Below are 26,561 nucleotides of genomic sequence, written 5' to 3' on the forward strand. Positions count from 1 at the left end.
TGACTCAGCATTCTCCCTTCCTTTTTGGAGCAGTGCAGGCAAACCAAAGGAGCTGCACATGCATGAGCAGCCCCAACAGACGCTGCGGGAACAGACGAGCCCGGCCCAGGAGAGAGCAGCGGAGCGCGGCGGGACTCCGCCGGGCTCCGCTCTGGCCAGGCAGGCGCGGCTCGCCGACACCTCCCCGGACGGCGGCCCAGCAGCCGCGCGCGCGCGCTCCCCGCGCGCGCCGCCGCCCACACGCTCCCCGGCCGCTGCCCCGCCCCCCCTACGGCGCTGGACTGCGGACAGCGACAGGGACACCCTCCTGGGAGAACTCCTGGGGCCCCGCCCACACGCTGCTTCAGACCTCCGCGGAGCGGCAAGGTGCGCTGACGGGGACGCAGGGTCCCCGCGACGCTCGCTCTCGGAGAACTGCAGCCTCCTCGGGTTTGACTTCAATGTCACCCTGGAAACCATGCAACGCCTACAAGAAAACACAGGCAGTATGCTCTTTGACAGCCGTCTTAGCAGCCTATTTTCAAGTACCACGTCTGACTGGGCAATGCAAACAAAACACCAAAGGAACAAATGGGACCACATCAAAGTAAAAAAAATCTTCTGCACGGCAAAGGAAACCCTCCACAAAACCAAAACGCAACCTAACCACTGGGAGAAGATACTTGCAAACCATATATCGGATAAGGGATTTATAGCCAAAATACAGAAAGAACTCACACAGCTCAACAACAACAAAAATCAACAACCCAATTAAAAAGACGCGCAAAAGATCTGAGCAGTGATTTCTCCAAAGAAGGCATACAGATGGCCAACAGGCATACGGAAAGGTGCTCAACATCATTAGCCACCAGAGAAATGCAAATCAAAACTACAAGGAGAAGTCACCTTACTCTGCTCAGAATGGCTCTAATTAACAGAGACAAGAGACAAGTGTCGGAGAGGATGTGGAGACAAGGGAACTCTCCTACACTGCGGGTGGGAGTGCAGACCGGTTCAGCCACTATGGAAAGCAGTATGGAGTATCCTCGGAAAACTAAGAATACATCTACCATATATATGATCCAGCTAGCCCACTGCTGGGTATTTATCCAAAGAACCTGAAAACACCAATGCAGAAAGACACATGCACCCCTAGGTTCACTGCGGCATTATTCACAACAGCCAGAACTTGGAAGCAACCCAGGTGCCCATCAAGGGAAGAATGGATAAAGAAGACGTGGTATGTATACACAATGGAATGCTACCCAGCCCTAAGAAATGATGAGATCCGGCCATTTGTGACAACGCGGATGGACCTTGAGGGTATTATGTGAAGTGACATAAACCAGAGGGAGAAAGTCAAACACCGTGTGATCTCACTCATAAGCAGAACATAAAAAACAATGACGAACACGCACAGAGCAACGGAGATTGGATTGGTGGTTACCGTAGGGGGAGGGGGCAGAGGAGACAGCCAAAGGGGTGATGAGGCTCACATGTGAGCTGACGGACTATAATTAGTCTTTGGGTGGTGAACACAATGTCATCTACACAGAATTCGAAATATATTACAACGTACATCTGAAGGCTACATAATGTTAGAATCCACTGTTACTGCAATAAAATAAAATAAAATAAAATAAAGAAGTGTAGGAGCCTCAAGAGGCTAACAGGCTTTTGCAAAGTTATTCTAGGGATTTGTATGGCTTAGCTCAGGGCGGCAGACACCAGCCTGAGACACAGCTGTGACACAGCCACTAACTTCAACTAAACTCTATTCCGACCGGAGGGAAATCAAAACTACTGTAATCATAATTTATTGAAGGCTTCACTTTGTGCCAGATCCTGTGCCAACTGCTTTGCACCAACTGTCTCCTTTAATCCTCACATCCAAAGGGCAGGTTACCGTTATTCTCCCCATTTTAAAGGTGAGGAGGCGGAAACAGAAAGATGGCAATCTGCCTGCCATTCACAGAAGGATTCTCTAGGTAACGACTTGACTTTTGGACAAGATTTAAAGGTTTAACACGTTACCGTGAAGACGCAGATCCCAGGATCACAGAACGTGCAAAACACTGAGTCCTGCCAAATGTATTAAAACACTAATTATGGATCCTCACAATCTCTTGGCCTGTTTTTGCAGATGAGGGAAAACCCAGTGTGAAAAACCGTTGAGGAGATGTCTGCAGATGAGGACTATGCCTGGTCTTGAAAGCCGGGAACTATCCCAGTAGATTCTGAGTCAGTGGGTCCAGAGTAGGCCTCGAGCGTCTCCGTTCTTTGAAAGAGCCCCACAGGCTACACTTCCGTGCCCTTGGAGTTGGCCAGTACAGTCATGCCCTACGTCAGGACGTTTCAGTCAACAACGGGGGTCCCATAAGATTAGTCCCATGGAGCCTAGGTGTGTAGGAGGCTCTGCCATCTAGGTTTATGAACTCCGTGGTGCTTGCGCCATCACGAGATTGCCGGACCACGACACGCTCCTCACAACTTAGTCCCACTGTTAAGCAAAGCATGACTGTACTGCCTTAGATTCTCCACGGTTCCAGACCCTGCACTGTTTAGATGACTGCACACGCAGAGGGCACCGTGTCTGAGGCAGAGAGCGGCTGGAATCACAAAAGCTCTCGGCAGAGAGTCAAGGAAAGCCGTGCTCTGCTGACACGACTCTCGACTTTTCTCTGTGTCTGAACTATTTTACAGCTAATCTACTTTTTGTAACCAAGCAGCTTTGCCAAAAGAATGGTCCCAACAAATGCTAAACAAACCAATATCAACGATACATATTAAATAAGCCTAACCCTACTAGGCTACTGAAAAGGCTTTTATTTCCCTGGGATAATTTTCAACAGCATTAGATTCTTTTACCCAGAGCAGCCAAGTCCAGGGAGATTATTTCTAATTCCACAGTGCTACAGATGCGGTCAGTAGCAACTGCAAGCTGGAAAGGAAACAAAGTTGGGTGTAACCCATTCCAGTTCACACGTTTCACCAGGGACAGCCTCCAAGCCTTGAATGCTTATGTATGCATTTATCCATTTATTTAATCAACCACTACTAAGGCCTACCAAAGGCCAGACACTGCTCTAAGTACTTTACGGATAGGAAATATCCTCTAACCTTTACACTCACCTATGGACTGTGTAGTATAATCATCCCCGTTTTACAGATCGGGCAACTGACACACGGAATGGTACAGTAACTTGCCCAAGTTCACACAGCCCGTAGGTGGCAGAGCTAGGACCCATTTGACAGAGTCTGGCTCCAGAGTCCACGTTCTGAATCACCACGCTTAGTCTCCAAAAACCTAGAGACAGCACCAGCCTCAATCGAAAAGTTTTGTTTTCCCCAGCCTACAGTCCCTAGGTGGCCCCAGCCTCCAGGGCATTCTTTCAGCTCCTCTGACAGGCCATACTCCTCCCTTGCCCTGTCCCAACACTCTCCCGCACAAGTCCTCCTTTTCTTTTAGGCATCTGCTCTCAGCTTGAACATCACTGCCTAAGTCACAAAGTCTAACAGTAAATGCTGTCTTTCTCAGCACTCAACACAAAATTGCTTTTACGTGTCTCCTAGGTAATTAGCTGCTGCCTGTCTGTCCTTTCCAACTAGGCTGTGAGGTCCAGTACGTCAAACACCCTGTCAGTCTTGTTCACCAAGTGTCCAGACCACTGAACACGCACCAACCAGAGGAAAGGAAGGACTTGTCCCAAAGTCAACTCTCCAGACTTTCTGTGGAAGGAGGGAACGAACGGAGCACCCTCGAGCCTCACGCTTTCTTTGCCAAACTTTCAAGTGGGGGACACATACCTGTGCTCACAACGCTCCCCGGACAGCCCCCACTGCACCCCTAACATGTAGACTTCTGCACAGTCAAGGGCTTTGGAAAGCACTGGCTCTGCACACGAATAGTATGTGGCCCTCGACAGGCCACTAACCCTGAACCGGCCTGAGCTTCAGGGGCACAACAGGCTTCATGGAAACCCCAACGGAAAGTAGCCTCTCAAAGAGGGAGACCTGCACTCCTCAGAACGCATCGAGACCAGTGTCCTTACCGACTTCGCGTCTGGCCTTCCAAGAAGCCAAGACCACGGGGGCCGCTTCAGCGCCCGACTCCCGGGCACCGCATCCCCAGGCTGGCCCCTGGGCAGGTGCCCAGCACACACCGCCCGTTCCACGAACGCGGGAAGCGCCCGAAGAGACCCCCTCGCTCCCCGCGCCGCACAGCTGTCCCGCCACCTGACGGGCACCTCTCGGCGCACAAGCCTAGTCCTCAGGGACACGCTCGCCTCCCACCAGCCCCCAGGCCCACGCCCCCAGGTACCTCTCCCAGATGGAATCATCTTCGCAGGCGCCCTGGTCGTCCGTGTCCGGCGAGCAGGCAGAGCGGGAGCTGAAGGAGGGCCTCCTCAGGCTAGCGGCCGTGGCTGTGGAGGGCCCCGGCTACTGTGCCCAGCGGGGACACGGACGCCGGGGGAACGGACGAGCCCGGCCCAGGAGAGAGCAGCAGAGCGCGGCCGGACTCCGCCGGGCTCGGCTCTGGCCAGGCAGGCGCGGCTCGTGGATCCCTTCAGGCCGGCGGCCCAGCAGCCACGCGCTCCTCAAGCGCGCCGCTGACCAGAGGCTCCCTGGCCGTTGCCCGCCCCTCCTCTGGCGGTGGACTGGGGACAGGGACACCCTCCTGGGAGAACTCCTGGTGCCCCCCCCACATGCTGCTTTGGACCTTGGTGGAGCGGGAAGTTGAGCTGACAGGGACGCAGGGTCCCGGCTACGCTCTCGGGGAACTGCAGCCTCCTCGGGTTCCTCGAGAGGCCGTGGGTATTCTTATGGCTGACCCAGAACTTTGAGAACTGCAGCTCACTGGGGGCGGGAGACATGGCAGGATCCTTGGCCCTGGCGCGAAGGACAGAGAATGCAGCCTGGGGAACCAAGTGTCGCTGTTAACCATCAGTCCGGGCTCAGTTCCATTCAACAAATGTTGACTGAGCGCTGACTCACGGCGGGAACTGTGCTCTGGGCTTTGCACATCTGCTCGCCTTTGTTGTGAAGCAAGGAATATGCGGAAAACTAGGGAGCGGTGAAAATGGACTAGAGCTACCAGTTACAAGCATCAGCGGCTGAATTTCAGTAACAGAATATTCGGTGAAAGAAAGAAATAGGACATTCTGGTAAAGTTCAAACCAAGCAATAATAATGTCGTTTAGAGCAACATACATCCATGGAGGAAAAATACTACACAGAAAAGGAAAGGAATGAGGGGGAAAAAACAGCAGTCAGAATCTGTCACCTTGAGCAAGCGGGGAGGGTAGGACACTTGTCGACAAAGAACGGGCATGGGGAAGGAGTACAGAGACACCTCAATGATTTCTCAAGTTGGGCTCTGCTCACTTGTGTTTGTTTCACAATTGTGCATACTGAAGATGTTCACAACGCATTTGGTACTGGACTTACGGTAAAATATTTTCTAAATAAATAAAAGAAGTATGCTTGTGTATTTCATTTCCTATTGGCTACCAGGGAACGCACAGACTTCGACTTGAAGACCCTTAGATCACATGCTCACCCAAGCAAAACCACCAACCAACCAACCAACCACAACAACTTGAACGTCAGACCTGAAACCATGCAACTTCTACAAGAAAACGTATGCTGTATGCTCTTTGACATCAGTCTTAGCAGCCTATTTTCAAGCACCGTGTCTGACTGGGCAATGGAAACAAAACACAAAATGAACAAACGGGACTACGCCAAAGTAAAAAAGTTTTTATGAAGAAAAGTTCCAATCGGATGACTTCTCTATTTCCCTAACTTCATGGGGCATCACTTAATCCTAAACCTAAATATACTGCTCTGCTCTAAACAGCCTACCCCCTTCTTTCATTCGTCCTGTCTAGCAAAATCCAGCCCTGCCTGTTTTAGAACTGCCTTCAAATAAGGGCCTGCTTCCTCTTGGATAAAATCACACAAGTGTGTTTGTGCCCCATAAACTTCTGTTCTACATCTGTTGCTCAGCTCCACCACTGCCTCAGAATCCAGTCATTCCTCCTGTGTTACCATGTGCCAGACGCTCTTCCAAGCACTTGGGACACCCAGTGGAGGCAACAAACAGAGGCCCTGTCTCGGGGGAGCTTCTGTGATTGTTTTCTCAGTCAATTCGCTTGCCTAGGTTTAGAGTGGCTTGTAGTTCCTGAATAGATTGAGAAATTAGCATGCTGAGGGCATAAGCTGAGTGGATAAAGGGTGGAATGTCAGACTGTATTTTTTCAGAACACGCAAGTGTTGCTGGTGATAAATTCTAGGATATGGCCATAACTGAACTGGAATGAAGGTAAAGGACTCTAAGATGAGAAGGAGCAGACAGTGAGAGATCAAATCATTGGATGGTCTATCCACATGGATGTTGGGGCCTCTGATTGATTCCTTCCACTTTGAGTTCCTTTCCTGTCCTCCACAGAATTGGCATTTCCTCTAACTCTAACCTTCAGTCCATGGCATGACTCTGGACAAGAAGGCAGAAATGGGGTGGTGAGAGAGAGGGCTGAAGCAGACATCCGTTTTGTTTTTGTTTTTATTTTGACACTCAGCATTCACTCACCTTCTAAAAATAGTCCTTCTTTTGCCCTCTGGGGATCTAACCCCATTGTCAGTTTCAGTCCATGTCAAGTGGAGTTGTTTATCACTAACGCTCTTACTTTAAAGGAGGACATTGAAGTCAGGCTTGGCCAAAAAGATTGGTCCATGCTTTTGGCAACAGTGATTGGTCAGGGATGGGCATGTGACCCAACTGGAGACAATAAGGCACAGTGGGACTTTTGAAGGGACTAGTGGGAGGAACAACCCATTTTTAGCTGCGCTTTTAGTTTGGAAGATGTAGCTACGAACTTGCCAGACAGACTTACAAGGTAGCCAGTCCAGAATCTAGAGCAGAGAAATGGATAGAAACTGAAACTTGATGACATCAGCTGAGCCCCAATATGAATCCTCCTGCCTGAGGGCAGCCTTACTCCCAGACCTTTTTCAGGTGCCTGAGTCAACAGATCCTGTTTTTAAAGTCAATTGAATTGTACTTGCCATCATTTACATCCAAAGAATCCCTCACAGCGTAAGGGGGCTCTCCATCTCTGGCTCCCTCTTCTGTGCTAGCACTCTGAATATATATTACCTTCTCTGTCCTTCAGGTCATGCCCTTCTATAAAAGAGGGTAAAGAAACCTACTTCAAAGCATTGTAAAGTCTAAATGGGATAATATACATAAAAAGCATAAATTTGTTTCACAACATTGAAGTACAATAAGCAGTACTTAATTTTTCTAAATTAAATTAAATCTGGCTCAAAGACCCCATTTTAAAGGGTAGGAAGATATACAATATTAGTCATTAATGGGAGCTTTTTGCCTATTTAGTTAAGTATTCACCATCAAATATGTAGGTAAGAGCCTGTGATCTTGCGTCCATCTTGGTTGCCCCTGGGATTTTCATTGCCCAAGCCCTTCAGGCCCATTGAAAGGCCAGTGGCTGCACAGCCTCTGTGCTAAGTGTGAGCAATGCCGTGTCTTGCGACAGCTCTCAAGATGATGGGGCTTGATGATTAGTCATCTCAGCATCATCACTTCATCCCTTAAAACATTGTGTTGTCTCCTAGAGGACTTCCACACAGAACCCGTCCACCTAAGGGACTCGTCTCTACATCCTGATTCTCAGGGTCTTGGAGCCACTGCTACCTTTAGGCAACTCTCCTTCTCTCACCCCAGCACTTGTGTCAACCCCTATCTCCTCTCTCCTTGGAGCAGCCAGCTAAAGTCTCCTCCCACATGAGGGTCTGGACAGGACTGTACAACAGGTATCTCACAACTTCTGCTTGGGTTCAGGAAACATGAAAGCCATTAATAACTCCTGAACCCAGAAGCCCAGAACTTCCTGTAAGACAAATGAGGAAAGGTAACTTTTATTCCTTCTGGAGTCCCCTCAGGTGGAGGGTAGAAACAGCATTATCCTGTTTCAAATGAAGGTTGCCTCAAGCTGGGCAAGAATCCCTGCAAAGGAAAATTACCTACTCTTGTCAGCCCAACCCTCTCCCACAGTGAAGCATTGCTAAACTTGCATAATACTCAGTTCCTTCTCTACCTCCTGGCCCCCATAGAAGGAAGGAACAGACCCCGAGTCTCCTGGGAGAGATAGGGAGGCAGTCTCCACAAATCTCTGAGCTTCCACTTGGCCTCCCTAAGGAAGACCAAACGTGTCCTTGTGACCCCAGGAAAATAGCCTAATTTAGGCTCTGATCCAGGGCCAATGGAAGTTCCAGAGGAAAGGCCTCAAGAGGATCCCCGGGGCCAGCCCCGTGGCCAAGTGGTTAAGTTCACACGCTCCGCATTGGCGGCCCAGGGTTTCACTGGTTCGGATCCTGGGTGTGGACATGGCACCGCTCATCAGGCCACGTTGAGGCGGCGTCCCACATGCCACAACTAGAGGGACCCACAACTGAAATATACAACTATGTACTGAGGGGATTTGGGGAGAAAAAAAGAGAAAAAAAGAAGAAGATTGTTAGCTCAGGTGCCAATCTTTAAAAAAAAAAAGAGAGAGAGAGAAGAGCCCCTTCTCATAGCCTGGGCCCCTTCATTGTGGCTGCAGATTAGGGCACAGTTCTGAGTGTTAATCCATGTGAAGGCTGCCTCAAGAAAGCTGATTCCCTTAGGCAGCACCTGGCACCAGAGAAATTCACAGTACCTGAAACTGGGATCTGGGGTTCCCATACCCAAGCCACATCAAGGTACCAGTCAATTCATGCATTTTATTTGCCCTGACATTAGGTTTGGAGTGTGGGCTTGAGGGTATAAAAATTCAGGTAACCCATTCCCATCACATTCTATGTCACTGAAAATTATTCAGGTGCCACAGAATATCATGTAAATGAGACCCCCACCCCCAACCCCACCCCCCACGCCCCCCAAGCTGCACAGCACTGATCTCTGGGTATAAGCAGCAAGCCCATGAAATCTGTTTCTAGAGAAATTCATCCTCATCTCTCCAGTCACTGTTCAGCTAATACGTTTTCCTTCTTTTGGTAAGAGTCCTGCTTTCCCATAAGAACTGGAATTTGGGAAAAAGGAAAACAGTGCTAGAAGCAGAACAAGAGTGTGGGATCACTCCTGGGTGATACTGTCACCTCATTTGGACAGTTCACTGCCTAGATGTGCTGAGTGTGCAAATTCTGTCTCGTTGCCTCATCCAGTGTTTCTCTGAATAGAAGCAAATATCTGGGCACCAGGTATGACTTGTTTTGTGACCCCAGCCAGTAAGTCAGCCCTTTTGAGCCACCACCTCTCCCTTGGTTAGAAGCTCTTTGGCAATGGGTTCATGGAAAACATCCCAGAATGGGAGCTACATGCTGAATTCCCTAGTACTGGCTTTGCCATTGATTGTGTGATTCATTCTCTCTGATGTTCAAGCTGTGAGAAGCAAATTTGAAATGATGGATGTGCTATATTAAATATATCAATAAGAGCAGAAGTTAAACCTTGCAAGCTGTAGGGTTTGCTTCCTCTGTAAGCCTGGCTATCTCTATGGGAACTGAAGGTTGCTTCTTTAGGCCTATAGTCGGGGAGCTAGAGCAGAGTGGAGATATGGTGGCGGAGCGAGGATGCTCCTAATATTTCCTCCCCTCTAAGTCTGAATACTGGCAGTGGTGAGGCAGGTGGTTCTAAGGGCTCCTTTCACTTTACCATTCATGATGACCCCACACCGCCTTTACCTCCATGCCACCTTTCCCTGCTTCTTTGGATGGTCCAATTTCTTTGATGTTTTTCTTACCAGACGTTACTCCGCTTTGCCATTAAACAGCTTTAACTTTGATGACGTGGATATGGATGAGCACAAGGATCCACTTGGTCCCTTTGGTCACTTTTGCTTCAGTGAACTCAGTGGGATGTCCAAGAAGAAACCCTTGTGTTAGGAAGAGTTCTAAGAAGTTTCCAAAGATCCCTTCTTTTGCTAGTCACACCCTTGTATAAACTGCTCCCCTTGAGTGTAAGCTGGACCTCGTGATTTGCTTCTGACTAATAGAATAAGGGAAAGGTGATGGGATATCATTTCCCTCATTAGTTTACAAGATTGTGACTTCTGTCTTGCTAGCAGACTCTCTCCTGGCTTTGATGAAGCAAGCTGCCATGTTGGAGAGACCTACATGACAAGGAACTGAAGGTTGCCTCCAGCCAACTCCAGCCAACAGCCATCCAGGAATTGAGGCTCTCAGTCCAACAGGCCTTGAGGAACTGCATCCAGCCAGCAACTATAGAAGTGAGCAACTATAGAAGTGAGCAAAGAAGTGTGTATTTCCCAAGTCAAGCCTTCAGATGAGACCCCAGCCCCAGCTGACACCTTAATGGCAGCCTTGTGAGAGACCTTGGGGCAGAGAACCCAGGTAGGCCTTGCCTACATTCCTCACCAACAGAAACTATGAATTAATAAATACTTGGCTTTTTAAGCCACTAACTTTTGGGGTATTTGTTATATAGTAACTAACCCACCCCTAAATTACTGTAACCTTGGTGTAAGATGTAGCATGGCTGGGAAGGCAGGCACCAAATGAGAGGACAACCTCCTTGACAACATTCCTGGAGATACAGTCTTCAATCTCGAAGACTATCCCAAGTTCTCTTAGCTGCAGTGGTATCATTGTGCTCCCCCCAGCCCTGATTAGTCTCCAGGAGGTGAGGCCTAGGTAAGGTAGTGCTGGGTGGAGTGGATGGCCAGGATGTGGGGTGTTAATCTGTCTGGAAGGGACATTGTGAGCTCGAAGTGACCCTCAGGGATCGTGAGGAGTGATGATAAGGTCATTCTTCCCCTCCTCATTTTTTCCTTCCTTTTCCACTCACTCCACCATTCCTTTTTCCCTACTTGTTTTCTCCTTTTGCCCCAAATTCTGGGTGGCTGCCCGACGACCGTTCCTACAAATGATAGCCAGGTGATCTCTTTGTCTTGCAATAATTCTACCAAGCTGGGCATCCTGAGGAAGTTTCCCTCGGGAGCGGCTCTTCCCATTCCTTGAGGTGTCCTCACATGCAGGGAGACCTCATTGTTGAGCTCAGAATGTGCCTTCCAGACAGATTAACACCCCACATATAACAGATTCTTCGGCGGGACCCACCCAGTTCCTGGACCCTGCCCTGGCCACTCCAGTGTCCACAATCGCAAAACCCATCCATACACTCACCTGCACTGACTGCTCACCTGTGAGATACTCAGGAATCAGCAACTTTTTCTAAATGAAGGTAAGTTACCGTTTTCAGGAAAATATTCATATCTCTGGACCTTTTCAGAGCTGCAAGTTCTCTCCTCCCTTCTGCTCCAGGAAGGGTAGAGGAAGGGGAAGGGTGAACTGCTCCCCATTTCCGTTAGGGTCAGCTGAGGCATGGGGACGTGGCCCACCACCCAGACTTCCTGAGGGAGAGAAAGGCTCCTAGGAGCAGGTGACATTCATTCCTCACCAAGAGATCCAAGAGCAACATTTCCCCCTGCCACTCACCTCAGGGCCTAAACACCCCCACACTTCCAAGTCCAAAACTTTCTGAGGCAACAAGGGGAAATTCTGGCTGTATCCTTCCAGAGGAACGCATCCCACCCTGCAGCTGTGTATAGTTCAGGATAGTGAGGGAGCAGATTGAAAGACAAGTTGAGCCAAGTTCTGGACTTGAAGGGTTTTTCTCATTTTGAAAAGGCCCGGAAGTTTTTAGAGTAAACTTTTTGTACTTTTTATGAAAAAGTAAAGTGTTTTAAGTACAGGACATCTGAGTAAGGTCAAATACAGGACCCAAGATAAAACTGAGAAAGCTACTGTCAGGCCCCCTACAAGGGACTGGTCATCTTGCAGAAACCAAAAGAGGAAATCAGTCAGAGCTGACTTCCCTCCTTCCTTTCCCTGAGCATAAGCGCTGGGAACCCCAAACCCACTCCCCCAAAGCACCACACAGAGAACACTACTCTCTCTTAGCAGAAACATTTATTCAGGACGATCAGTATCCTTGGTTGTGCTAACCATGGTTCTCATCAGAGGATGTGTTCTCGTGAAAACTGCAATGCATTCTCAACAAGGACTGAATGATTTCTTTGAGGACATTGTTCCTCCCTGGAAGTGTTGGAGAAGCATTTCTTGTTTGAATAGAAGAGTCAGATCTCTGAACACAGTGCTTTCAGTAGAGGTGAGGGTGGCTGGAGGAACGTGGCATACATCATGCATGCAGGTGGGTCTTGGATGGGGCACAGACTCCCTGTAGGGTGGGGATGGGGGTTGATTCTGGCATAAATGCTGGTCCTTGAAGGCCACAACTTTCCAGGGCTGTCTGATCCTGTCTCTTTTCTGTCTAACCCTTGTACGAAAACTCTTGTCAGGAGGGACAGCATCTTGGCTACAGGATGTGGTCCTTGCCCATTCCCCTGGCTGTGGGTCAGAGAGAGCCCCGTAGTTGGAGGGACATCCCTCGTCAGGCTCTACCTGGGCCTGCAGTTCCCCCTTCTGCTTACTTAACTCTGCAGCCTCAGGTTCGTATCTACATGCCAGTTTCTCCTCTAGGATCTTCCAGATGGCTGCCATGAGCTCATGAGCTTCAGGAGGCCCACAGCTCTCGAGAGCTGCACTTTGAGCTGGGTCTCGGAGCGGTGCAAAGGTTGATGTGAACTTGGCTTTTTGCTGGGGACTTTCCTGCCCTGTAATTTTTTTCTTGGAATTAATCCACTGAAAAAACTGCCTCATTTTTTTTCTGAAGTAACTTTCAGGAGGAAACTGTTCATTCTGTGACAGATACGGGGAAGTGCCCCCTAATTCTCTGTCCTCAATAGAGTGGCTCTTCTTTCTGGCTTTAGACGTCCCAACTCCTGAATCCTCGCTTCCACATTCTCCTGCTCTGGAGTCCAGAGGTCTCACTGTCTTTGCAGCTGGTGGGAAATTCCTATCCTGGCATTTCCATGAGACATGCTTAGAGGCCCAGGGTTCCCACCAATCCCCATTGTCCTCCAAGTGGACTTGCAGCACCTGGGAAGCTCCCATGTCCCCACTGGAGACGCTCTGGGACTGAGTCAGTGAGGAGTCGAAGGCAAGCTATCTGAAATAAGGGATATTTCAGCGGGAGAGCCTTTAGGCTGGCTATGTTCCTTGCTCTTCAATTGAAACTTCAACTCGGTAAGGAGCTGTTTTTTAATGTCTGATGGTTTGGAATCTTGGGGAACTGGTATTTTTGGTGAGGGACGTTCACTGGTCAGGGTAGTTTCTACTTTGCTCACATTGATATTTACCATTTGGGAGCTGCCCAACTTGTTGGTTGTCAAGATGTCACGAGATTGTGATGTAAGAACGCACGGCTCCTCAGCCTTGAATATCTCCCTGAAGTTCATGGTGGACGTGGAAAAATGTTTTCAATTCTTCTCCACCATCTTTTGGCCCTGAATCATGTCCTCTCTATCACTGGAACTCACATTCTCATCCCTTGGCACATGTCCAGCCCCAGCTTCCCTTGTGGGCACCTCTCGGCTGCATCTGTTATTGTCTAGTGCAGTGTTACTCTGACTCACTTTGTCTATAAAGCTGTGTGTGAGTATCTCTGAAGTCTGTCTGCCATGCTCGATTGCCTGGATGTCCTTGGCAAGCTCCTGGTCGATATCAGAGTGGGATGGTTTTAGGGCCCCCTGTCCTTCGTTGCCCACAGATGAGGTAGCAGGGAGTGGAAGATCCAGGATGGGGACTGAATTCGTTGTTTTCACCTTATTTCCCTGAAAACTTTTAGAGCTTCCCTCAAGGGGCTTGGAAACCTCAGCTTTTGGAATCCACCCCAGAAACATAGGTGGCTGAGGAGAGAAAGTCAAATTGGGGAAGAGGCCATGTTTTGGCTTCTCTCAACTTATAGGATTTTATGGATTCAAGAACTTTGAGGGGTAGGCCCCACCTCTGACTCACGCAAAACCTTATAATATGGGCTTCTAGCACCTGTCGGGTGTTGGGATCCAGAAAAGAAAGCTCTGGAGTGGTCATCTGGGGGTGGATCCCACCTACTGTTATGTTTTTCAAATTTCTGTTTTCCATATTGTTCTGGGAACTCCCAGAAGGAGGGGATGGGTTGTCCTCAGCCAGCCATGAATGACACACCCCGAGGGGGATCCTCCCCGCAGTGATCTGCCAAAACTTCTGGCTTAGATGTAATCTAAGAATGGTTTTCATTTCATTCTGGTCTGTGTCCTTCCTTGAGACATTTAAGAGTTCATTCCCTGAGTAATTCCTTGAGTGACACACACAGCTACTTTTTGTCTCTGAGGCAGCCCTCAGACTCTTTAGTAGGTAGCATTCTGAGACCCTTGGAGGACTATCTTCTGGGCTCTTCTCTAGGATATATCCAAGATTCCTCTTCATATCCTGCCTTAGTTGAAACTTTGTTGAGATCGTCTCATGGAAGCTTCCTGGGAAACTCAATTCAGTCTCTGCTAGATCCTTGCTACTCTGGCCCTGAAGCTGACGGAGCTGTGAGTGAGCATGTCTGCCTTTTTGCTGAGATATTTCTGTGCATTTACACAGAGACTCTAGATTCCTACTGGCATGGAGGCAGCAGTGTGAGAATAGCCTCCTTGGAATGTGGAGCTCCATTTTATCCTGGGGTTCACTGGTGATATGAAAATGGCCAGGAAGGACAGAGACTGGTACATAGGCATGGGAGGACTGGCTGACCAAAGGAGGGGTGAGAGCTTGAGGACAAGTGGCTTCTTGAGATTTTTGGAATGCAGGGACTAAACCCCACAGACTTTCTTGTTGCTTCTGCAACATATGCCATTTCAGGTGTTGATTTTCAGTTGAGATATGAGAGTCTGACTCAATCTGGGATCTATGGAAAGACACTCCATGGTCCCTAATCTGGGATGGAGAAGAAGATGGTAGGATTGAGAGTGGGGATTGAAGGTGGGCATGGGGCTGGACCTGAGTGAAAGGTGGGGGCTGGGATTGGGGGTTGGTCTGAGAGAAGGGTTGCGGATGTACATCGGAGAGGGGAGGAGGGTGAGAATGGGGAAGTGGTGGAGATTCTTGATCCCACATCTTGACTGCAGAAGCATTACAGATTCCATTGAATAAGACAAAATGAGACCCTAGTGGGGCACTACTACTAGAAACCAGGAGAGTGGCCACCAGGGACTCACTGTGCAGAGAGGGAAGACCCCAAAAGAGCTGGGTATATTTCTGCTGCAAGTTTTCTCCCAAAGTCTTGACATACAGTAGCTGTCAACAAATTCTCAGCTGCTCTGGTTTGCCTGTGATGTCCCAGCCAGTTTTGGGGGCTGTGGTGTCTTGTACGTCAAGTGGCTGCAATGAATTCCCTGAAGACATCCGTTGGTTTTCTGAGCACATTTGTTTTGATAATAGTCCTTCCTCCTTTTCTTTCTTCTCTAAAATCTGGAAATCCATTCTCTTTTTTATTTGTCTTGCCAAGAATGCCTGGCCGTTAAGGCCAAGGAAAGAATGGCTGCTGGCCTCCATGTGATTGGTAGCAGAGTCTCCCCAGAGACAGGTCTCTGGTAGACAGAGGGAAACTTGCTCTCGTTGAAAATCAGAGTGTGATAATGTGGGGGAGAAACATGTTCTTGGCAGGAGCCTGACAACAAGAGAATTCTGAAATTGACAGACTTGAATGGTCAGTGCCTCTGACTGTTGGGACATAAGTGGACAACCCAGCAGGGCTATCTGGAGATGAGTCCTCTGAAACAGACTTCAATAAGATGGAAACCGATTTAGATTGAGTCACAGTTAAAGGGTGGTCTGTCGGTGGTGAGACAGACAGGCTTGGTGGTGCGTGATGACAAGCCAGTGAATCAAGCTAGTGGATTCATTATCTGGGACAAATTTGGTAAGGCGTTAATATCTTGGGAAAGGGTGCGGTCAAGAGAGAAGATCGTATTCAGAGACAGAGTGGCCTGTGGTTGGAGAATAGGACCCGTTGCCTGGGTGTCATGTGGTGGGAGAGGGGGAAGGGCAAGGGGTTGGGGTGGGGAATGGTCTGCTGGGAATTTGGACTCCAAGGGAGGAAAAGGCTCTGGTGGCATAGAGTGACTCGGTGGTGAGGGTGAAAGAAAGTCAGCTAAGGGTGTCATTGGGTTAGGTGAGAGAACGGAGGGGGGCGGTGGGGAGGGGTCAGGTGGAGGGGATGGTGTTAGGACTCCTGGAGGGACTTCTGAGAAGGCAGAGGACAGAGTGAATGATGACTCAGTCCCAGAAGCTGTGGAAGCCAGAGAGGACACAGAGGCAGTATCATCTTCCAGGTCCTCCAGGAACAGCAGCAGATGGACCTCCATGGTTTTGCTATTGTGCACCTCACAGGAGGGGTCTGAACATAGCAGTTGACGAAAACAGATGGTATCGCGATGCTGGCCCCAGGGACTGAAGGAGACAGGATATACATAGCTGCAGCCAGGACCAGAACAAATATATGGGGCCCTGGCAGGTCTGACAGAGGTAGGGGCACACATTGCGTACTGTCCTTTCACATCCCCCCACTTCCTTGAGCTCACAATCTCTGTTGTTTCCTTCTCCCCAAGACTTTCACAATCTGGATTGCAAAATCTGAGGATTTTCCCTCCCTTATCAATCTCACGTTTCACTGAGGCCCTAGAAATTCTTAGACCCTGCTAAGAAGCGGGATTCAGGAAAGAAGGATTGTGTTTAGTCACCTTTGCAGCAGAGAAAGCACCTTCCTTGACTCCTCTGCTTTGCTCTGGCAAGCTCTCCAACCTGGGAAACCAGGAAAGTGATGAAGACAGAAGTAAAGAGATCTTTTAGGAGGCAGAGTAGAATGTCCTTTATGGTACCCTTGGTAGATTGGACTTGGAGAGCTCCAAGAATTAGGATTCAAGATCGCACGGTTAATGATAATAATAAAGCTCACGTATGTATGTTGCTTTAGCATTCACAAAGGGCTTTCCTTCATATATGTATGTCATCCCATGTGAGGCTCAAAAACACCATGTGAGAAACATAGGTCAATGGTTACTTCAAGGAAGAATCTGATCATCCAGGAAGTCAAAGTACTTTCACAAGGTCAGGAGACAGAAGTTCTGACTCTTGACATCTCATATGGCCACTTATTGGGCAACGCCCATTGCCCAGGTCCATCACTGCTTCATGCCCAGGGGTGGGCAGAGCAGGAATCTGAGAAATGTTTCAGGTTCTGACTGCTTTCCCATGAGCCTCTCCTCTGAGGGCTCTGTTTTCTGAGAGGGACTGTATCTAGTGACTGACATCCTCAGAGACCATGGACCTGGGACCTCATGGAAAGGACAGGAAGGGTCACCCTTGGAGAGCTCAGGTGGGATAGGTAGAACCTTACCACTTGGTCTTCCACCTTTTCTTCTCCTCTTGGCTCTGCCCTGACACTGAGAACAAAAAGAAAAGAATGAGGGGCTGGGACTCATTGGTCTCACTTCTCTGTTTAGGAAAGTCAGATATTTGTTATCCAAGAATAATATGACTCTCTATTTTAATTCCTATAATTTTGCGTTCCTTCCTTTTATTAATTTTTAAAGGTGATAAAATACTTTCAGTTTTTCCTTCTTTGAAAACCTCGAAGGAGGATTTTTGGCTATGAGGTCCACACTTGATATTCTCAGTCAGAAGCCCTCTGCTCAAGGAGGGCATAGACTCTGAGGCCCACAGTCACATTTGTGCTTCCTCAGATAGGCCCCTGTATCCTGGGACAGAGCTCTTGCTCCAGCATCTGCTCGGAGACTCAGCTCTGTTCTCCTGATCTGCCCAACACGAAGGAAGGCTTGGCAAGTGGCACCTGACATGGCAAGATGACTCATGATCAAGTGCTGGGAACGGTGTTCTCCTACACAGATCTGAAACACTAAATAACTGAATCAAGGACTACAGAATCACTGTTTGGGATTTTATTTGGGAAACTACCAGCACACACAGATAGTCTGTGAGCTTTAAATGGAATCCTTAGTCCTCCCTGAAGCCCTAGTTCTGCCTGTTCTCTTCCCCTAAGAGAGCAATGGTCTGTCCTCTCCTCAGACTTCCCATTTTAGGTGTCTCTCTGGCCCAGCCAAACTCATTTAAAAATGTGAGAAAGGGAACAGGAAAATAAAGAATTATTCTTTGAGGAGTGACTTTTGGTTCCAGCTCCAACACTTAAAGAGCTTGGGAGTCTTTACTACGGTCCTTAGGAGAAGCAAAAGCTGAGCAAACTGAAAATCAATGGCTTTTCTTGAAGTCACCAGAGAATTGAGGTTGCAGGGCAAACTGCTACCCAAAATCTTCAGAGAGGGTGAATGCAGAGAATCACAGTTAAGATCAGCTTACCTGGAGCAGAAGCCACTACAGCCATAAACTGGTAGAAACACGTAAAAGACACTGACGAACTGATGAGGATGCATGTGGGCTAGCATGAAAGTGAGAAACTCCTGGAGGACCATTTAAGGGGAGGCCCCACCTACTCGTGAGTTTTACTTCCAGGAACCCTACTAAGTTCTCACAGTGAAGAACCATGAAGAAACTCTGATGTTTCTGGCACGGGAGGGTGGGGGAGAAAGGTTACCATTTTGAAAGGATTTTGAAATATCTCCTGAGTGTGCTCCGTAATAGAAGCCTCCTCAGCAGGGGAAAAGACTACCAAGCCTTATCCCACGTGGGTGAAGGGCAATTACCCAACTGCAGCCCCCTGTAGCCTTCCTGTCTCATCTAAAGAGTTCAAAGAAAAGAAAAAAAGCTTAGAAACACTTGTGAACGTCACAACCCAGGGACACAGGCCCACTAAAAGATTTAATCATATCCCCTCCCTTAACACCTTCCCACCACGTCCCCAGGGCTGCAGTATAGTGATGGGATCATAGCTGAAAGAGTTGCAAGGCATAGGCTCTGTTTAAGGAGGAGATTTAGGGGAACCTAAAGACACAAGAAACACAAAAACAAGAACACTAGAGGAAATTGAAGCCTCTGACATGCACAGCTACGGTAAATATTAAACACAGCCCAACACCTAGCCAGATGAGCATAAAACTTCACACTAAAGGTTTATTTATTTCAGTTTCTATTTCCTAATACAGCCTGTCTGGCTTTCAACCAAAAATTACAAGGCATGCTAAAAGGCAAGAAAAAACAGTCTAAACAGACAAAGCAAGCATCAGATCCACATTCACATTGACACAGGTTTTGGAATTATCACACATAGAATCTAAAATAACCATGATTAGTATGTTAAGGGCTCTGATGGAAAAAATAGATGGCGCACAAGAACAGATGAGGAATGTCAACAGACAGAGGGAAATTCTAAGAAAGAAGCAAAAGGGAATGTTAGAAACCAAAAACACTACAAGAAATGGAGAAGGCCTGTGATTGGCTCATCTGTAGACTGCATATGGCCAAGGAAGGAATATGTGAGTTTGAATATATGTCAATAGAAACTTTGCAAACTGAAATGCACAGAGAAAAAGAAAAAAAATTTTAAAGCCCAGAATATCCAAGAACTGTGAGACAGTTTCAAAATATGTAGCATGTGTAATTGGCATACCAGAAGGAGAAAAGAGAAAGAACAGAGTAGAAAAATATTTGAAGTAATAATGGCCAAGGATTTTCCAAAATTAATGACAGGTTAACCCTAGATTGTAGAAGCTCAGAAAAGACCCCAACAAGATAAATACTAAAAAAGTCTATACTTGGACATATCATCTTCAAACTCTAGGAAACCGAAAGATAAATCTTGAAAGAATCCAGAGGAAAATAAACACCCTACATCTAGAGGAACAAGGATGAGAATTGTGGGATTCTCATCATAAACCATGCAAGCAAGAAGAGAGTGGAGTGAAATATTTAAAGTGTTGAAAGAAGAAAAAACACCACTCACCTAGAATTTTATATCTAGTGAGATTATCATTCAAAAGTGAAGGAGAAATAAAACCTTTCTCAGACAAACAAAAACTGAGGGAATTCATCAGCAGCAGACCTGCTCTGCAATAAATATTTTTTAAAAGTTCCTCAGGGAGAAGGAAAATGATAACTTGGATCTTCATTAAAAAGAGGAAGAGAAGGAATAAATTAAGGTAAAATGAAACTTTTATTTTTCTTATTCTCAATTGAGCTAATAATAATAGTGACAATGTATTGGGTGATTATAGTATATGGATAAGTGAAAGGAATGAAAACAATGTTACAGAGGACTTACATTAGTTATAAATGTATGTTACAGACTCTACAGCAACCACTGAAATTTTTTTTAAAGAACAATTGATATAGTAAGAGATGAGAGAAAATGGAATCATATAAAATGCTTGTCTAAAACCAGAAAACACAGAAAAAGAGAAGAAAAAAGAATAGATATAATGAATAGTAAACAGTTATAGACATTGTAGATATGAGTCCTACTGTATTTTTAAAAAATCACTAAATATAAATGGTGTAAATTCACCAATTAAAAAACAGAGACTGTCAGTGGATAAAAAAACAAGACCCAATTAAATATTGTATACAAAATGCCCACTTTAAAAATAAAGATACACATAGATTACAAATAAGGACAGAGAAAAATGTACCATGCTAACACTAACCAAAAGAAAACAGGAGTAACTATATTAATTTCAGACAAAGCAGACTTCAGAACAAGGAAAACTATCAGGGATAAAGAGGGGTCTTACATAACCATGCTCCAACAAGACACACAGTCCTCAACATGTATACATCTAACAACATAGTGTCAAAATATGAGGCAAAAACTGGTAGAACTGCAAAGAGAAATAGTTGAATCCATTGTTATGTTTGGAGATTTCACCCTCTCTCTCAGAAATGGACAGATTCAGCAGGCAGAAAATCAGTATAGATGCAGTTGACCTGAAGAGCACCATCAGTCAACGTGATCTAATTGACATTTTGTAGAGTACTTCATCCGATAATACACATTCTTCTCAAACTCTCATGGAACATTCACCAAGATAGACCACGTTCTTGGCCACAAAACACACTTTAACAAAAATAAATAGAGATCGTACAAAGTATGTTTTCAGACCATAATGGAATTAAACTAGGAATCAATTACAGAAGGATAGCTGGAAATCCTAAAATGTTTGGAGATTAAACAACACTCTACTAAACACATTGGTCAAGGAAGAAGTCTCAAAGTATTTTAAACTAAATGAAAATTAAAATAGAACTTAAAATTTATAAGGTATAGCAAAAGCAGTACTTAGGGGGAAATTGATAGCATTAAATGCATCTATTTGAAAAGAAAGATTTGATATTTCTGAGGGACCTGATTTACTTACCTGATTGATGTCTGTCTCTTTCCGAAATATTGGGAAACATGGACTCCTCTTTAGGTAGCACAGTGACAGAAGAAGGAGCCCCACCCCACACAGGAAGGAAGGGATGGGAATACCTAGGAACTCAAGCTGGAGCTCAGCCATGGTGCATTAACATTCCTCAGACAAAGAGGGTGATCTGCATCACCAGAAGTGCACTGCCACCTCAGGCAGCTGGGCATTAAGAGTACACATTCTAGAGTAGAGTTCCAGGCCCGCATCACAGAGCTTTAGCATAGACACCAAAGGTTCTTGAAGGTCGGGGAGGGGAAAACACAGAAGTGATGAACCCACAACCCTTCCCCCACCATCCAGGCCAGCAAATCAGTCCACCCCTCTGAGGCCCTTTAGATACTTCCAACTTACCTTCCAACTCCACATATTCACCATAGCATATATTTCACCTTGGTGAAATTTTCTATTTATTCTGTTACCCAGCTATTACTTAAGAGCCTTTTATTGCTTGGTGATCTCCTTTTGGACCCCCACGTTATTTTTGAAAGTCGGTCCTGTGCCCAGGGATTTACATCCCCAAGGTCTACTCGGCCTTCAACTAAAACTTCCCCTCATACATAATGTGTTTCTACCTGTATGAAACCAGAAATACACTCAGCAGCAGCCCCACCTCCCGTTATCTCCTCAAAAGAATCCACTATCACCAAAAAGCATGACAGAACAGAGTAGCCTGTATCAACCAACAGAAAGCATGAGAAAGAGGGCCACAAGGGCGTGGCACATCCGTGGACCCAGGGCAAACAACTTGAAAATGTTTGGTAGTTCTTCTTTTCCCCAAATCCCTCTTAGGCTAGTCAGCCTCTAAAGGTTCTCAAATCTGGCCCCCTCCACCCATACGGTGTCTCGCCCTGCTGCTCCCTCTTTTTCTCTGCCAAATCCCCTCCTCCCAGCAAAATTTTAAACTTTTCCATTATTTTACAGAGCAATTGTGCTGGACCATGACCTGCAGGGTCAAACTCATCTTGATTTAGGGACTAGGCTTCTCTTTAGCATAACTTCTAGTGAGCACAGTTGTAATCATATTTGACAGTACTTTTAGATTTTTTTTGAATCACACCTATGGTTACTTCTTCCATGAAAGGTTTTATGATTTTTTTCCCCATCTACTTTCTATCTTTTCCCCAAAATTCCCATTGACATCTCTGTACCTTTTTAAACAATAATGTCATTTTTGTTGATGGTGTGTATATATTTATTTCATCTCCCCCCCCCCCACGCTAGCTAGTCATTTAATAGTTATAACTTTTACAGCTTCACTGTTTAGTGCTAAACTGCTGGAATGAAGCCCTGTGTCATGTCCTCCCTTTGCCTGCCCGCATTCCCTCGCTGAGTCTGATGAATCTATCTTGGCCGCAGACACCCAATCCTTTCCCTCCCATGTGAGAGGGTTTACCAGTAATGACAGCTCCTTTCTTTCCCTGTCTTCTCCCTCATCCACAGCTTCACCATCGTCTCTACCCAAAAGGAAGGTACACTTCAAGCCCACCCCTCTCATGTACCCTCCCTCGACTGCAGGAGGTCTCTGTTCAGACAAATCCCTCTATGTATCTTTGCTTCTCTGGCGTTGTTTTTTTTATAGCAAGTCTGGTCCTGACTGCCCCTAAGGTCCCCAGGACTCATGATTGTAAAATCATCCTTTAAAGTCTGAGCAAGATAAGCTCCACCAACAATAGTTTCAGGTGGGGCCGGCCCCATGGTCGAGTGGTTAAGTTTGCACACTCCGCTTTGGTGGCCCAGCGTTTCGCCGGTTTGGATCCTGGGCGCGGACATGGCACATTCATGGACATTCGTGTGTGTGTGTGTGTGTGTGTGTGTGTGTGTGTGTGCTGATATAGAGAGAAAGGGGAGGGAGGGAGCGGAGACAGAGACAAAGTGGAGAGATACCGAAAATGGGTCAAAATACTAATGGGTACACCTGGATAAATGGTATATGGTTGTTTACCATCCATGCAACTTTTCCACAAGTTTATCTTTAAATAAATACATTTTAAAAATGGACCGTTGGCTGTTGTCCCAAATTTTGCCTAACCTTTGAGATTTCTGGCTTTGATTCCTGCAGCTGCCATCGCTAGCGTACCCAGACCCCAGAAGTGTGCAATGGTGACTTTAAAACAGATGTCGCAGGTTCTGTCCCAGGCAAGAAACCCTGGATCCTCTTTGCACATTTAAAGTGTGCTAACATTTCAACAGGGTTTCACAAAATACTGGAAAAGAGCATCCCCCCCAAAATTTTTTTTAAAAAATTATACATAATATAAAACAAGAACCAAAGGAAAGAACAAAATATTCAACATGTGTACAGCATGAAACCCTTAATTTCTTCCTTATCTGGTGCTACCGGGTCGTCCGTCTTCTGGGGTTTTGTGGTGTGAGTTGGTTTGCCGGCACTTCCTCTGCTCTGCTAGTCAGTTACCACTCCTGCACTGGATTTCCATCTTCAAAAATTGTGTTGACATCTTTTGTCATATCTTCTCCCCTTCTTGTCATCCTCAAGGGCCTTGTTCTTTTTAAATCCTTTACTTGTTTTAGCAGCTTTATTGAAATATGGTTCACATACTATACAACTTACCCATTTAAAGTGTATAATTCCATGATTTTTAGTATATTCACAGGTGGGTAACCATCACCACAGTCAATTTTAAAGCATTTTCATGACTTCAAAAAGAAACTTCATAACCTTTAGCTGTCATGCCCCTGTCCTCTCATCCCCCCAGCCCTAAGCAACCACTAGTCTACTTCCTCTCTCTCTGGATTTCCCTGTTCTGGACATTTCGTATGAATGGAATCATATGAGGTTATTTGTGACTGGCCTCTTTCACTTCTGGGTAATGTTGTCAGGGTTTGTGCATATTGTAGCATGTATCAGTACTTTTTATTGCCAAGAAATATTACATTGTGTGGATATACCATAATTTATTTACCCATTCGTCAGTTGATGGACGTTTAGGTTGTTTCCGTCTTTTGACCGTTATGAATAATACTGCTATGGACATTTGTGTACAAGTTTTTGTGTGGACATATGTTTTCATTTCTCTTGAGTGTATAGCTAGAAGTGGAATTTCTAGGTAATATCGTAATTCTGTGTTTAACTTTTGAGGAACTGCCAGACGGTTTTCCAAAACAGCTGCACCATTTTTCATACCCACCAGCAGCATAGAAGGGTTTCAGTTTCTCGGCCTTCTAACACTTGCTATTATCTAACTTTTTGATTCTAGCCATCCTGTGTGTGAAGTGCTGTCTCACAGTGGTTTTGATTTGCATTTCCCTGGTGACTAATGATGTGGAGCATCTTTTCATGTAATATTTTACTTTTGGGGAAGGAGAGGAGATAAAAAAGTGTTTGATCTCCTGTGTTTAACTCATCATACAGTAGCTCGTTTTAAATGTATTACAGGAAAAAAACTTTCTTCTAAATCTTTGAAAACACTTGCATGGTGATGTGAAGTCCTTATCACATGTACAGTTTTCTCCTTCTGTGCTCTCTACGTGCTGCAGTCACTGTGTGACTGAGGGACTGCAACACCGTGCACTGCATTTGCTTAGGAAGATTCCTTTCTGCGTGGGGTGGAGGGAGGAGTTAACTCAGTGACTTCTCAGGCTTGACTACAGGGCTGAGCAGAACTGATGGCCAGAGCATCTAAAGCTCAGTGCGTTTCCTCCCCATGGCTCTGTCCACCTGTTTTGGGTCAGTGAGCTCCACAGGTAGTAAATGTCAAAGAAACATGAAAGCTGTGACATGGGCACAAAGCATACATCTGAGAGACGGATGGCAGGATGTTCCCATGGGCTTTTACCCTTAACCATAGTGTAGGAGACGGGCCGTGTCACACGTGCCAGATGATAACTGTGAAAGTGGGGTAAGGGGTACACGGGAAGTTCCACTGCTCTTGTGCATGTTTAAACATTTCTGTAATAGAAAGCTTAAAATAATGAAAGAAGCTGGGTGCCTCCTAAAGAGAGGGAGGGGACGAGAGGCTACCTGGCAAGGGGGCTCAGTCCGTCAAGACAAGGGTTTAGCTCTCTCAATAAGGACATTTCAGGAAGTGTAACTATTGAGGTTAGGAAGGAAACCTCTTTTCATATAACAGGAAAGAAGGAAAGGAGGAACGGGAAAAGGTTTTTGTGAAGCTTTATTGACGGAAAGTTCCTGTCTCATGACTTCTAGTTCCTCTGTGATCAGTGATCCAGCACATCTACTGAGCAAATGGAGACAGCCAAAATTTGAGGAAAGTGGAGGAGATTTGAAATACATTTGAGTGTCCCTGGAGAGAGAATGGAGTAAGGAAACAGCGACCTAAGCTCCATTTGTTTTGTTCTCATGTTAGTAAGCATGGGATAATTCTTTTTGGAATGAGTGAGTGATTTCCAGCTAGTGCTGGGGCTGAATTTACTGTGGCATCGGTAGACTCCATTGTGAGATTTAATCCATTGGGGTGATCAATTAGTTATAGGAAGGCATTTCTGGGAAAGGCAGAGAGATGGGATTTTGCCAGACAGGAAGGATTAAAAGGGATTGGATGGGGCCCATTAGTAGCGGAGCTTTTTAAATGTTGGTTACCTGACAGACCATCAAGTCTACCCCGGAGAGGGAGGAAATGTAAACAAGAGCTTGACGGACAGACAAGGAGTAAGTGGAAAAGTGAATGGCCTGGAGTTGAAAAGTTAACAAAGGGCATGTGAATCAGAAGAATGAGAGACGAGGCCAAAGGGTGGAATGTCCGACTGTAATAATCTGGATGGCTGAAGTGTTCCTGGTGATAAGCTCTGGAGTGTGGCAGTAACTACACTGGAATGGACGTAAAGGACCCTAAGATGAGATGATGTAGAAACTGAGAGGCTGGTCTTTGGCTGGTCTGTCCACATCGATGGTAGAGCCCTCCATGGCCTCCTCACCTCTTCAAGTCTCCTGCCCTGGGCCCCATCCCCCTCCCAGGACCTCCACAGAATCTGCATTCTTTCTTTGACCTCAAGTTTCAGACATTGTGGGGTCAATGGCATAACTCTGGACAAGAAGATACAAGTGTGGAGTGAGAGAGGCTGTAGTGGACACCGGTTTTGTTTTTGGTTTTTGTTTTAACACCTAGCATTCACAAGTCTTTCTGGGAAAACTACCTCCAGTGCCCTCTGGGATACTCACCCCATTTGTGTAGTGTGTGTGTGTGTGTGTGTGTGTGTGTGTGCGCGTGCGTGGCGGTTTTGTTACAATAGTTACCATTATACTTGTATCTTCTCTAATGTCCTCAAATTCCTTTCCCT

General features: G+C 46.4%; 1 protein-coding gene across 1 annotated transcript in view; it reads left to right on the forward strand.

Annotated features, from left to right (window-relative positions):
- The first annotated feature begins 12,754 nt into the window (after positions 1 to 12,754).
- Positions 12,755 to 26,561, forward strand: part of LOC123276152 (uncharacterized) — a 104,329-nt gene continuing 90,522 nt past the window's right edge. The window contains exon 1 of the mRNA XM_070495425.1: positions 12,755 to 13,149. The gene's annotated coding sequence lies outside the window, so the exon portion shown is untranslated. The remainder of the gene's footprint in view (positions 13,150 to 26,561) is intronic.

The sequence above is a fragment of the Equus asinus genome, chromosome 23, assembly GCF_041296235.1.
Source record: "Equus asinus isolate D_3611 breed Donkey chromosome 23, EquAss-T2T_v2, whole genome shotgun sequence".
Taxonomy (NCBI): Eukaryota; Metazoa; Chordata; class Mammalia; order Perissodactyla; family Equidae; genus Equus; species Equus asinus.